Source organism: Lactuca virosa, chromosome 3 (genome assembly GCF_052849685.1).
Source record: "Lactuca virosa cultivar CGN04683 chromosome 3, Lactuca_virosa_CGN04683_v6, whole genome shotgun sequence".
NCBI classification, from domain to species: Eukaryota; Viridiplantae; Streptophyta; class Magnoliopsida; order Asterales; family Asteraceae; genus Lactuca; species Lactuca virosa.
Window position 1 is genome coordinate 13,552,509 of NC_136428.1, and position 10,364 is coordinate 13,562,872.

General features: G+C 36.0%; 1 long non-coding RNA gene across 1 annotated transcript; it reads left to right on the forward strand.

Annotated features, from left to right (window-relative positions):
* The first annotated feature begins 1,049 nt into the window (after positions 1 to 1,049).
* Positions 1,050 to 2,989, forward strand: LOC145162216 (uncharacterized). The gene is made up of 4 exons (XR_013738964.1): positions 1,050 to 1,251; positions 1,342 to 1,426; positions 2,167 to 2,330; positions 2,882 to 2,989. It is a non-coding gene; the product is annotated as an uncharacterized LOC145162216 (long non-coding RNA).
* Positions 2,990 to 10,364: the final 7,375 nt, after the last annotated feature.

The window sequence follows — 10,364 nt, forward strand, 5'->3', positions numbered from 1 at the left end:
ATACCGTTATTTGACATGTTAGAAACACGTGTAATAGAATATTTTTGATGCGTAGATGTATTAGAAGTTATTTTGGATTTTTTATTATCCAAATATAACTTTCTAATTTTTCTCCTCTTTTTAGCGTTAGTAGAGTATGTAGTGTTAATTGAACCTGTAAAATAATAGTAAATAATTTAACGACGTTTAGTTATATAAAGTTCAATATATTATATTTTATAAACGTTTATTTATTTTTAAAATAATTATGAAGAACACATTAAAAATAAATAAATAAAACATATTACATATGTAAAACAAAGTAAGAAATTACCATATTCGCTAAAAGGAATAACATGTGCAATAGGTATATGTTGAGACGATTACGCGGTATAGTTTTTCTTGGATTTCTTATTATCCAAGTATAACTTTCTTTTTTTTCTTCTTTCTCTAGCGTATGTGGCATCCATGTTCTTGTTTGATATATAATAAAAAAATAACGTTAAAAAAATTAATAATTTGAAAATACCCATTACAGATGATTAGTAACTTATGTAATACGTATAAACTTCAATTAAAAAATTGATTAATAATAAAATAGAAAACAAATGGTAGTTCTAAATCATAATGGGTAATGAGTTAGTTATATATATATATATATATATATATATATATATATATATATATATATATAAAAGATGTTTTATTTATAAATGAAGACATTTTTTTATGTATAAATTAATAATAATAGTTAATATTGTATAATGATATATATAAATATAAGCAAATTAATAGATACGACGTATAAATTTTTTTTTTATAGGTTATTAGTTAATTTACATACATTGCCTATATTAATCGGGGAAATATAGTAATGAAAATTATGTAAATATTTAATTTGAGAAAATGAGAAACAAATAAAAAAACATTTTAATCATTTTTTAGCATATTCAACATTTTTTATTTATCAAAAAAATTATTTTCACTTAACATTTGTCGGCATCCCAATATTTCCCCCTTTCCCCTTTGTCTGTAAAAGAAACGATGTAAAACAAACCAGACCTAGAATCGATTACATACATATCTCCAGAACCACCGATGAAAATATGAAACGGTGTCAAAGTTTCTCCATCTAAATCGATGAAGAAATATACTACTACACAACCGATTAGAAATTTGAAGTGAAGAGAAGTTTACATACAGTAATAGCCGATGTCGAACTCAGAGACTGAAAAAACGCAGCTTTGGCGGTTGAAGAAATCACGATCGGAGGTGAGAGAAGATCAATTGATTGTTAATCTTAGTTTTTTTAAGAGAAAATACATTTTGTCAAAGAAATCTTACCTGATTTTATTTCTCCAGAAATGTTGTATTTGAAGATATTAGCGAAAACTGAAGTTGTTCAAAGGAATGCCTTGAAATTCTTTAAGAGCGGAAACACAATCAGGTAGATATGTTTTTGGTTCGAATTTTGAAATTTGAGTATTTGTTTAAATATTTGAATTTTGAATTTGCGAAAATTTATACATAATTTGATGCAAAATAAATCACGGGATAATATATGAGTAAATAAAACAGTTACTGTAGTTGATATACCTTCCAAATTATATGACATTTGTATAATTGTATATTTAGGATTTCAATTTTAAGTATAATACATATGATCTCTATGTGATCAGTTACATCTAAGAAATAAGTCCAATATTAAAGTTAAAACCACACCCAAACACCAAAAAAATGAATTTTTCTTACCTATATATTAGCGGATAATTAATCATAACAAAAGAGAAATTACAACAATAGAAGAGATGGCATCCCATTCCAAGAATATTCTTTCACAATTCCTATTTCAAAGGCAGTTTAGCTATTGGTGCTTTGTTGGGATACAGTAGAGGTTGGTTTTAAATTTTAATTCATACCTGAAGAAACAATTTTGAAATTCTGTCAATAATCCATCTGATCATATGATTTATATCCAATGAAACTTTTCTCAGGTTTGCTTTATGATGGTCTAAAGGCATTCTTTAAGGGCTCTCCAAATATGAACTCGCTTGTTGGATTTGGATCCATTGCTGCTTTTATGATAAGTGTTGTAAGCTTCTCATTCATGGACATCCTATTTTTATCAATTTTTCATCATCACATCATTACATGTTTTATACTACTAATACATTCTCCATCTTCTAGATCTCACTTCTTAACACTGAGCTTGGATGGGATGCCACATTCTTGTGTTCAGGGGAAAGTTATTGTTGGAAGAAGTGTTGTGGATGAGTCTATGCTTACTGGTGAGTCTCTTCCTGTTTTTAAGGAAGAAGGGCTTTTTGTCTCAGCTGGAACAGTTTGGATGGGTAATATTTTTTCATTCCAAGAATGTCTTTAACCACACCCAAACACCAAAAAATTGAATTTTTCTTACCTATATATTAGCGGATATTAGTCATAACAAAAGAGAAATTCAAACAATAGAAGAGATGGCTGAGAACCTCCAACAATTTTGAAATTTGACGATTTTACCCTTTAGTGCATCTCTACATATAACAAACAATTTATGTATACTGTTTGCATTTTTCTAATTTTCAGAATGAAATTTACAAAATTATGCGTATTCATACAAACAATCATAGTTGTGTCATTATGCCTATTTTGTAATTTGACGATTTTACCCTTTAGTGCATCTCTACTGTAAGTGCCATTATTGTTTCAGTTTCTTGGCATGGTTTTCTGATATATTTCAGGCTTTAAGACAAGCATAGCTGTGTCATTATGCCTATTTTGTAATTTGACGATTTTACCCTTTAGTGCATCTCTACTGTAAGTGCCATTATTGTTCCAATTTCTTGGCATGGTTTCGATATATTTCAGCCTTTAAGACTAAAGAATGTTGCTTTCTTTATTTCAGGATAGTGAGTTTTTCCATCATGCTCAAAACAGTGCTACTTCTCACCAGAGAGAGTATGGAGATCGCTTTGTTGAGGATCAATGGACAATCCTCTCTTATTAGAACAAGTACTCATTTTTATTTCATTCTTCATTGCATGGAAAGTCCATGGATACTCCATGGAGCTTTAACCCATGGATCTCATGGAAATGAAAAGACATGGGTATTAGGGTTTACATGGATGTAACCCTAATCCACCACACTATATAAAGGAGGCTTTGGTTCTTGAAATTGCACTAGTTGATGTGTGTAAACCAAGAGGGCCGATTTCAAGAAGTTTGTGACTATTCTCTCAAGTTTCCAAGTTTGTGGTGATTTGTGACTTCCATTTGAGGCATCCACATTATTAGTGCTAGGCTCTCAAACTCCAAGCAATCAACTACTACTACAAGGTAAGTAATTCTACTAGTTTTATTTGATTCAAGTATCCCATGCCATGCTAGTTAGGATAAGAACCTTGGAAAAAATAATTATTTGCATGTATCTTAGTCAAACATAGATCCAAGGTTTCTAGGGTTGCATGTACACCATAGGAGTGTTAGAATGCTCAAAGCCCATCAGTGGTATCAGAGACTGGTTTGTTTATTTGATACTTGATGCAAAAAAAAAAAAAAAAAAAAAAAATTGAAAATCGAAGTTTTGTTCAAAAGCTCGTATCAAAATTTCAAGTTTTGTATATGTACTTACGATTCTTGAAATTTTTGATATGAACATTCATAAACATATGAGTTTAGAAGATCATAGAAATTATGTGCTAATAATTGATTAGATTAATTCTTGATCTTTATGTGTTTTAATGGAGTCTATAACTAGTTCTTAAGTTATGGATAACCAAAAGTCACATTTATAAATAACCATTAAAAGAACACATAGGTTACAAAAAATGAAGAGTCTTCATTTTTAATAACCATTAAATCATAAGTTATGAGAAATGAAAAGTTTTGAAAGTTTACAAAACTTGCCCTCAAGTTTTGGAACATGTAAAGTCATATTAAAAACTTTAGTTCCAACCCCTAGAATTTTAAAAGTTAAAATTCAACCCTTATACTTTATAATATTATAAGTTTAATAATATTTATATATGTATAAGATCAAGTCGTCTTACCGCTAGTACGCCTCATTCACGAAGCCAGTCTATAAGGGGGGTATAAGGTTGTTGCCTATAAAATGGCAACTTAATGGGTGTCCACTCTCACCCACCGCTTCCTTGATCGGTGGAGGGTCGTTAGCCGAACAGGTAGGACAAGGACTTATAAATTCTCATTAAAAGTATAATGATAATACTAAAGTAACTAAACTTTATTGAATTCCCAATCTTAGTTATTTTAGGAAAATGTGAATAAGGTGCTAATCCATGAAATTACACTTTACACTCTGTTTAAGTCGTTAGTGGAGCGTGTGTGGTTAACCGGCACACTAACTTGAACTTAACAAGGTAGGTAAAGGGTGACTTAATGTTTATCATAGTATCGATGGAGCGTGTGTGGTTAACCGGCACATCGATTGAGGGGTAATACATTAAGGGTACCAAGTAATTTGCATGGTTACTTCACACCTTGTTTTGTGATCCTCGGCATCCCAGTCACAAAACTTGAAGGGCACACTCGAGATTGAAACATGCCATTGAAGAAAGTTCAATGAATCTCAAAGAATCTAGGAGTTTCTAAACCAATTAAAATCTAATTAAATATTTCATTTTTCATGGTGGAAATTGGTGAATCGTCATTCACCTACCTTCAAATATCTTATAGCTTAGATTACGGCATCCCTCTTCTAAGTTATAAAATATTGTGTTGGGTCCTAGCCTTAATATTACATTTGGGTGTTTTGTTAATGACTATCTCTATATCTAATCTAATCTATTCCCTCTTCTCTTCAGATGTCTTCCAATAACAATGTTTATGGCTCAAACCCTACTAGCTCCTTCTCTCTCATGAATCTTTGTGGGAGAGTCATCTTTGATGGGTCCAACTTTACAGATTGGATCAGAAACATCAGGATGGTCACTCGGTATGAGAACAAAGAATATGTTCTCGACAAGGAGCTGAAGGTACCCGAACCAACTGCTACTCCTGAAGAGCTTGCTGAATATGAGGTACATGAAAGAGATGCTACAAAAGTGGCATGCATCATGATGGCCACCATGACAGCCGAGCTCCAAAAGTCCTATGATGACTATTATCCTTTTGAGATGCACCAGGACTTGATGGACCGCTACCATCAAAGTGCTCGTCAAGAGCGATATGAAATAATCTCCTCCATGATAACAACCCGAATGAAGGATGGTGAACCCATCACGGGCCACATGCAGAAAATGCAAAGGTATGTGGACTTTTTTACTGAAGCTGAATGTGAACTTCCCTGAGGAGTTAGCAATAGACATCATTTTGCACTCCTTGACATCGTGTTATGATCAATTCCGCATGACATATCACATGAACAAGGAAGAAGTCACCCTCAGCAAACTTCAAGGACTCTTGAAGACTGTCGAAAGTGGTCTAAAGGGTAAGTCGGTTGTTACTACTCCTACTCCTACTCCAACTGCGGTCAATGTCTTGGCAATCGGTCATGGCAAAGGGAAGAAGAGAAAGAACCCTTCTAAGGGTACCAAGGGTAAGACCCTTGAAGGCTCCTCTTCAAGCAAAACCAAGAAAGGTTTTGTCACTCCTTCTGCTAACCCTAATGAGGCTGAATGCTTCTATTGCCATGAAAAGTCGCACTGGAAGCGAAACTGCCCAAAGTACCAACAAGATTTGAAGGATGAGAAAGTAAAACCCAACCATGCAGGTATATACACTATATTGTCTAATAACTCACCTCATTCTAAGTCTTGGGTCCTTGATACAGGTTGTGGTATTCACATATGTTGTGATTTGCAGGGACTAAAAAGAAGTGAGAATGTGGAGCAGGGAAAGATAAACTTGATCATGGGAAACAGGAAAGCTTCACCTGTCACCAAGATAGGAGTTTATTCCTTAGTGCTAAATAGTGGGTTTACATTAGATTTGAATAAATGTTATTATTCGCCAGAAATGGCAAGAAATGTTATTTCCTTTCATGCATTGTATAGACAAGGTTTTACCTTTTATTTTGATAATAATAATGGTAGTATTGATGCTTTCTTTAATAATGTTCTTTATTTTAAAGCATTACCTTGTGATGGCGTGTATGAAACTGTATTTGTTGTAGATAATCTAGGAAATAATGTATTGTGTATTAACTCTTCCACTTGCTTAGATAAAGCATCCTTATGGCATTGTCGTCTTGGACATGTAAGCAAGAAACACATAGGCCAACTCCAAAAGGATGGAGTCTTGGAGTCATTTGACCTAAAGTCAGATGATAGTTGTGAATCTTGTTTGCTTGGTAAAATGACAAAGTCACCTTTTACTGGCACTTGTGCTAGGGGTGAAGGTTTATTGGACCTCATACACACAGATGTGTGTGGACCCTTCAGAACCGCCACAAGAGATGCTAATCGGTTCTATGTGACTTTTACTGATCATTTTAGTAGATATGGATATGTCTACCTAATCAAGCATAAGTCAGAAACCTTTGAGAAATTCAAAGAGTTTAAGCAAGAAGTGGAGAATCAGTTGGGCAGGAACATTAAGTTGCTTCGATCCGATCGTGGTGGTGAGTATCTTAGTACTGAGTTCCTTGACTATCTTAAGGAATGTGGGATTGTCTCACAATTGACACCTCCTAGGACACCACAGTTGAATGGTGTAGCTGAGAGGCGCAATCGGACCTTGTTGGACATGGTTCGTTCCATGATGAGTCGAGCTTCGCTACCAATCTCATTTTGGGGGTATGCCTTAGAGACTGCCGCCCATATCCTTAATCTAGTCCCTACAAAGAAGGTTGCCAAAACACCTCACGAGGCGTGGACTGGAAAAGTTCCCAATCTAGACCATATCAAGATTTAGGGTTGCGAGGCTTTCGTGCGACGCGAGACTCACGATAAGCTCGAACCCCAAAGCGAAAGGTGTATTTTCATCGGCTACCCACAGAAATCCTTTGGTTACATCTTCTACAGACCCAGTGATAATGTGGTCTTTGTAGCAAGAAGAGGATTCTTTCGAGAGAGAGAATTCATGAGCCAAGGAGACAGTGGGAGGCAAATTGACCTTTAGGAAATTCAAGAGTAAAGTGGTGAAGGAACCTCAAACCCTAGCCCTCAACCTGAGGAGGAAACTCCTGTTGAGCCGACTGAAGAATCTATACCTCTGTGGCGTTCCACCAGAGTTAGGAATGCACCTGAGCATTATTATGGTTTTCATATTACTGCAGAAGGTGAGACACTTATCAGTGATAACACACTGGTAAATCTGGATGAGCCTAACAGCTACACGGAAGCCATGGCAGGCCCTGAGGCTGCTAAATGGAAAGAGGCTATGGATAGCGAGATACAGTCCATGTATGACAATCAAGTTTGGAACTTGGTTGAAAATGTACCTGATCGTAAGATAGTTGGGTGCAAATGGATCTTCAAGAAGAAGACCGACATAGATGGTAATGTACACACTTATAAGGCACGACTGGTTACAAAGGGTTATTCTCAAACTCCGGGAGTTGATTATGATGAGACCTCTTCACCAGTGGCCAAGATTAAGTCTATTAGGGTTCTGTTAGCCATTGCTGCATTTCATGATTATGAAATATGGCAGATGGATGTCAAAACCGCTTTCCTTAATGGAAAGTTGGCTGAAGATGTTTACATGGTTCAGCCAGAGGGTTTTGTCAGTACAGAGTACCCCAATAGAGTGTGTAAGCTCGAGAAATCCATTTATGGATTGAAACAGGCACCTCGCAGATGGAATCTTTGCTTTGATGAGAAAGTCAAAGAATTTGGCTTTTCAAGGAGTGAAGATGAATCTTGTGTCTATATCAAGGCTAGTGGGAGTATAGTCAGCTTTTTGGTACTGTATGTGGATGACATACTACTCATAGGAAATGACATCCCAACCGTGCAGGAAGTAAAGTCCTGGCTTGGGAAGTGTTTCGCTATGAAGGACCTTGGAGAAGCTGCCTATATCCTAGGGATAAGGATTTTGAGAAACAGGAGTAAAAGACTAATTGGACTTAGTCAAAGCACCTATGTGGACAAAGTGTTGAAAAGGTTCAACATGCATAACTCCAAGAAAAGAGAGTTACCCATCCAGAGTAACGCCAGATTGAGTAAGACACAAAGCCCTAGTACTGAGGCTGAGATAGCAGAAATGAGTTGAATACCTTATGTTTCAGCTGTAGGATCGATCATGTATGCTATGACGTGTACTCGACCTGATGTAGCCTTTGCTTTGAGCATGGTTAGCAGGTATCAGGGGAACCCTGGCAAGGCACACTGGACTGCGGTAAAGAATATCCTCAAGTACCTACGGAGGACTAAGGACTGGGTCCTTACCCTCGGTGGCACTGAGGACTTGAGAGTTGTAGGGTACAGTGATGCTAGCTTTCAGACTGACAGGGATAATTTCCGGTCTCAGTCGGGCTGGGTCTTTACTCTAAACGGAGGGGCAATTACTTGGGAAAGTTCCAAGCAGGAGACAGTGGCTGATTCCACTTGTGAATCAGAGTATATAGCAGCAAGCGAGGCAGCAAAGGAGGCTATATGGCTAAAGAACTTCATCGGAGACCTTGGAGTTGTACCAGCTATAAAGGAGCCAATGGAGATTTTCTGTGACAGCAATAGTGCGGTTGCCTTAGCCAAGGAACCAAGAGATCATGGGAGATCCAGACACATTGACAGAAAATATCACTTCATCAGACATCGAATAGAAGAAGGAATCCTCGTGGCAAAGAGGGTATCATCGGATGAGAACCCAGCAGACCCCCTCACGAAGGGACTGACTCGGGCTAAGCATCTCCAGCATGCTCGGAGCATAGGGCTGAAGGATGATATTAGTTTTAGTAGTTAGATAATCTTGAAATTTGTAAAATGTAATTGACATTTGATGATAAATAAAAGCTGTTATTTATGAGTAAAGTGTTGCTATCTCTTGTCAATCGTTTACTATTATTTCTTTTTGCATGTTTTGACTTCCAGAATAATTATGTTATGATTTATATCATATTATTCAAACTCTCCACAGTCGGTCATATGTTGGAAGTAGATATGAATCAAGACTGTCATGGGTTGGTTTGTAGAGGTCTAAGATGTTAGAAAAAGCGGGGCTACATCACTCATGAGTGCTCATAAGTTATGAGTATTGGATTCAACCCACGCTCACTTGTATCACTTCATGGAATTTATCTCGAGTGATCGTGAGACGGTAATATCATATAAGTCTTCAAACCTAGAGATATGATTTGTTGCCTATGAGTTGGTTATGCATTGATTGCACGAAAACGCATTGGTAACTCGATGTTATAAACCGTGCCTTTGTGTGTAGTTCAACAAGTAGTAGAGCAAACATATGAGTCGAAGTTTATCTGTTCCTTCTAGGATTAGAAGTGATATCTGGGCCCCTCGATGATTTTGTTTTGACCTATGTACCGAGCCCGGTCAGAACTAAATTGATGTGTTCAGTTAAGTTCTATGTCAAACAAATCAGAAATCGGGAAACAAATGCTGGACAATAAGCAAGACCATGTTCCATGTATTTGTCTGACTGATATCTAGAACAGATGATTATATGATCACTTATCTAAAATGGCGCTTCATAGTTCAACAGAGTTTAAAGAGCTACGATTGCTGATCGGTTCCTGAAGTCATACTTGCAACTATAGTTATGAGACTTATCCAAGTGGGAGACTGTTGGATATAGTGTCTAAGTCCATAACTATATTTGGTATGTACTTGACCCGACCCGGCATGGTCCATTTGGGTTGCACTTCACCCGAACAATTTACGAATAATCTTTTGAGAATAGTATAAGCTATGATTTATTAATATATTATAAGTTCTAATATATTAATATAAAATCATATTATTTAATTAGTGTTGATCTATAATTAATTTAGAATTAATTTAGAGATCAAAAGTATGACTAATTAAATATGGGCTCTTGTATTTATATAGTGTGGGCTAATGCTTATTTGGAATGGGCTAGGCTTGCATGGAAAGTCCATGGATACTCCATGGAGCTTTAACCCATGGATCTCATGGAAATGAAAAGACATGGGTATTAGGGTTTACATGGATGTAACCCTAATCCACCACACTATATAAAGGAGGCTTTGGTTCTTGAAATTGCACTAGTTGATGTGTGTAAACCAAGAGGGCCGATTTCAAGAAGTTTGTGACTATTCTCTCAAGTTTCCAAGTTTGAGGTGATTTGTGACTTCCATTTGAGGCATCCACATTATTGGTGCTAGGCTCTCAAACTCCAAGCAATCAACTACTACTACAAGGTAAGTAATTCTACTAGTTTTATTTGATTCAAGTATCCCATGCCATGCTAGTTAGGATAAGAATCTTGGAAAAAATAATTATTTGCAT